Here is a 5,000-nt window from a genome sequence, read left to right as displayed (position 1 = left end):
TATATATCGTATTAACAATCGAAAAATGGTCGAAAGAAAAAATCCCTATTTGACAAGGCTTCTTCCTATACCTATGAATTCCATTGGACCCAAAAATGATACATTGGAAGAATCATCTGAGTCTTCCAATATCAATAGGTTGATTGTTCCGCTCCTGTATCTTCCAAAAGGAAAAAAGATCTCTGAGAGTTCTTTCCTGGATCCGAAAGAGAGTACTCGGGTTCTCCCAATAACTAAAAAGTATATCATGCCTGAATTTAACTGGGATTCGCGGTGGTGGAGGAACTGGATAGGAAAAAAGAGCGATTCTAGTTGTAAGATATCTAATGAAACCATCGCTGGAATTGAGATCTCATTCAAAGAGAAAGATATCAAATATCTGGAGTTCCTTTTTGTATATTATATGGATGATCCGATCCGTAAGGACCATGATTGGGAATTTTTTGATCGTCTTTCCCCGAGAAAGAGGCGAAACATAATCAACTTGAATTCGGGACAGCTATTCGAAATCTTAGTGAAAGACTGGATTTATTATCTCATGTTTGCTTTTCGTGAAAAAATACCAAAGGAAGTGGAGGGTTTCTTCAAACAACAAGGGACTGGGTCAATTATTCAATCAAATGATATTGAGCATGTTTCGCATCTCTTCTTGAGAAACAAGCGGGCTATTTCTTTGCAAAATTGTGCTCAATTTCATATGTGGCAATTCCGTCAAGATCTCTTCGTTAGTTGGGGGAAGAGTCCGCACGAATCGGATTTTTTGAGGAACATGTCACGAGAGAATTGGATTTGGTTAGACAATGTGTGGTTGGGAAACAAGGATCGGTTTTTTAGCAAGGTACGGAATGTATCATCAAATCTTCAATATGATTCCACGAGATCTAGTTTCATTCAAGTAACGGATTCTAGCCAATTGAAAGGATCTTCTGATCAATCCAAGGATTCTTTCGATTCCATTAGGAATGAGGATTCGAAATATCACACATTGATCAATCAAAGAGAGATTCAACAACTAAAAGAAAGATCGATTCTTTGTTGGGATCCTTCCTTTCTTCAAACGGAACGAACAGAGATAGAATCAGAGCGATTCCTTAAAATCCTTTCTGGATATTCCTCAATGTGCCGACTATTCATGGAACGTGAGAAGCAGATGAATAATCATCTGCTTCCGGAAGAAATCGAAGAATTTTTTGGGAATCCTGCAAGAGCCACTCGTTCTTTTTTCTCTGACAGATGGTCAGAACTTCATCTGGGTTCGAATCCTACTGATAGGTCTACTAGAGATCAGAAATTGTTGAAAAAAGAACAAAAGAAACATCTTGCTTTTTCCAGGCGATCGGAAAAGAAAGAAATAGTGAATTTATTCAAGATAATTATGTACTTACAAAATACCGTCTCAATTCATCCTATTTCATCCTATCGAGGATGTGATATGGTTCCAAAGGGTGAACTGGACAGTTCCAATAAGATTTCATTCTTGAACAAAAATCCATTTTGGGGTTTATTTCATCTATTCCATGACCGGAACAGGGGGAGATACACGTTACACCACGATTTTGAATCAGAAGATATATTTCAAGAAATGGCAGATCTATTCACTCTATCAATAACCGAGCCGGATCTGGTGTATCATAAGGAATTTGATTTTTCTATGGATTCCTCCGGATTGGATCAAAAACATTTCTTGAATGAGTTATTGAACTCCAGGGATGAATCGAAAAAGCACTCTTTATTGGTTCTACCTCCTCTTTTTTATGAAGAGAATGAATCTTTTTATCGAAGGATCATAAAAAAATGGGTCCAGACCTCTTGCGGAAATAATGTGGAAGATCCAAAACCTAAAATAGTTGTATTTGCTAGCAACAACATAATGGAGGCAGTCAATCAATATAGATTGATCCGAAATCTGATTCAAATCCAATATAGCACCCATGGTTACATAAGAAATGTATTGAATCGATTCAATTGCAACTTCGAATATGGAATTCAAAGGTATCAAATAGGAAATGATACTCTGAATCATCGAACTAGAATGAAATACACGATCAACCAACATTTATCAAATTTGAAAAAGAGTCAGAAGAAGTGGTTCGATCCTCTTATTTTGATTTCTCGAACGGAGAGATCTATGAATTGGGATCCTAATGTATATAGATACAAATGGTCCAATGGGAGCAAGAATTTCCAGGAACATTTGGACTATTTCATTTCTGAGCAGAATAGCCGTTTTCAAGTAGTGTTCGATCGATTACATATTAATCAATATTCGATTGATTGGTCTGAGGTTATCGACAAAAAAGATTTGTCTAAGTCACTTTGTTTATTTTTGTCCAAGTTACTTCTTTTTTTGCCCAAGTTTCTTCTCTTTTTGTCTAACTCACTTCCTTCTTTTTTATTTGTGAGTTTTGGGGGTATCCCCATTCATAGGTCCGAGATCCACATCTATGAATTGAAAGGTCCGAATGATCCACTCTGTAATCAGTTATTAGAATCAATAGGTCTTCAAATCTTTCATTTGAAAAAAAGGAAACCCTTATTATTGGATGACCAAGATACTTCCCAAAAATCGAAATTCTTGATCAATGGAGGAACAATATCACCATTTTTGTTCAATAAGATACCAAAGTGGATGATTGACTCATTCCATACTAGAAAGAATCGCAGGAAATCTTTTGATAACACAGATTCCTATTTCTCAATGATATCCCACGATCCAGACAATTGGCTGAATCCCGTGAAACCATTTCATAGAAGTTCATTGATATACTATTTTTATAAAGCAAATCGACTTCGATTCTTGAATAATCAATATCACTTCTGCTTCTATTGTAACAAAAGATTCCCTTTTTATGTGGAAAAGGCCCGTATCAATAATTATGATTTTACGTATGGACAATTCCTCAAAATCTTGTTCATTCGCAACAAAATCTTTTCTTTTTGCGATGGTCAAAAAAAACATGCTTTTTTGAAGAGAGATACTATTTCACCAATCGAGTTACAGGTATCTAACATATTGATACCTAACGATTTTCCGCAAAGTGGCGACGAAGGGTATAACTTCTACAAATCTTTCCATTTTCCAATTCGATACGATCCATTCGTTCGTGGAGCTATTTACTCGATCGCAGACATTTCTGGAACACCTCTAACAGAGGGACAAATAGTCCATTTTGAAAAAACTTATTGTCAACCTCTTTCAGATATGAATATACCTGATTCAGAAGGGAAGAACTTGTATCAGTATCTCAATTTCAATTCAAACATGGGTTGGATTCACACTCCATGTTCTGAGAAATATTTACCATCCGAAAAAAGGAAAAAACGGAGTTCTTGTCTACAAAAATGCCTTGAGAAAGGTCAGATGTATAGAACCTTTCAACAAGATAGTGTTTTTTCAACTCTCTCAAAATGGAATCTATTCCAAACATATATACCATGGTTCCTTACCTCGACGGGGTACAAATATCTAAATTTCATATTTTTAGATACTTTTTCAGACCTATTGCCGATACTAAGTAGCAGCCAAAAATTTGTATCCATTTTTCATGATATTATGCATGGGTCAGATATATTATGGCGAATTCGTCAGATTCCATTGTGTCTTCCACAATGGAATCTGATAAGTGAGATTCCGGGTAATTGTTTCCATAATCTTCTTCTGTCCGAAGAAATGACTCATCGAAATAATGAGTTACTATTGATATCGACACATCTGAGATCGCTAAATGTTCAGGAGTTCTTCTATTCAATCCTTTTCCTTCTCCTTGTTGCTGGATATCTCGTTCGTACACATCTTCTCTTTGTTTCTCGAGTCTATAGTGAGTTACAGACAGAGTTCGAAAAGGTAAAATCTTTGATGATTCCATCATACATGATTGAGTTGCGAAAACTTCTGGATAGGTATCCTACATCTGAACTGAATTCTTTCTGGTTAAAGAATATCTTTCTAGTTGCTCTGGAACAATTAGGAGATTCTCTAGAAGAAATACGGAGTTTTGCTTTTGGTAGCAACATGCTATGGGGTGGTGGTCCCGCTTATGGGGTCAAATCCATACGTTCTAAGAATAAATATTGGAATCTCATCGATCTCATAAGTATTATACCAAATCCCATCAATCGAATCGCTTTTTCGAGAAATACGAGACATCTAAGTCATCCAAGTAAAGCAATCTATTCCTTGATAAGAAAAATAAAAAACGTGAATGGTGATTGGATTGATGATCAAATAGAATCCTGGGTCTCGAACACTGATTCGATTGATGATAAAGAAAAAGAATTCTTGGTTCAGTTTTCTACCTTAACAACAGAAAAAAGGATTGATCAAATTCTATTGAGTCTTACTCATAGTGATCTTTTATCAAAGAATAACTCTGGTTATCAAATAAGTGAACAACCGGGAGCAATTTACTTACGATACTTAGTTGACATTCAAAAAAAGTATCTAATGATTTATGAATTCAATACATCCTGTTTAGTAGAAAGACGTATATTCCTTGCTAATTATCAGACAATTACTTATTCACACACCTTGTGGGGGGCTAATAGTTTGCATTTCCCATCTCATGGAAAACCCTTTTCGCTCCGCTTAGCCCTACCTCCCCCTAGTAGGGGTATTTTAGTGATAGGTTCTATAGGAACTGGACGATCCTATTTGGTCAAATACCTAGCGACAAACTCCTATGTTCCTTTCATTACAGTATTTCTGAACAAGTTCCTGGATAACAAGCCTAAGGGTTTTCTTATTGATAATAGTGACTATATTGATGATAGTGACGATATTGATGATAGTGACGATATTGATGATAGTGACGATAGTGACGATATCGACCGTGACCTTGATATGGAGCTGGAGCTTCTAACTATGATGAATACGCTAACTATGGATATGATGCCAGAAATAGACCGATTTTATATCACCTTTCACTTCGAATTAGCAAAAGCAATGTCTCCTTGCATAATATGGATTCCTAACATTCATGATCTGGATGTGACTGGTCGAA

This window comes from Vigna unguiculata, unplaced genomic scaffold, assembly GCF_037176805.1.
Source record: "Vigna unguiculata cultivar grain cowpea cultivar isolate G323 ecotype 2 unplaced genomic scaffold, ASM3717680v1 ptg000342l, whole genome shotgun sequence".
Lineage (NCBI taxonomy): Eukaryota > Viridiplantae > Streptophyta > Magnoliopsida > Fabales > Fabaceae > Vigna > Vigna unguiculata.
The sequence above is the reverse complement of the archived record's forward strand: the minus strand, read 5'-3'. Positions refer to the sequence as shown.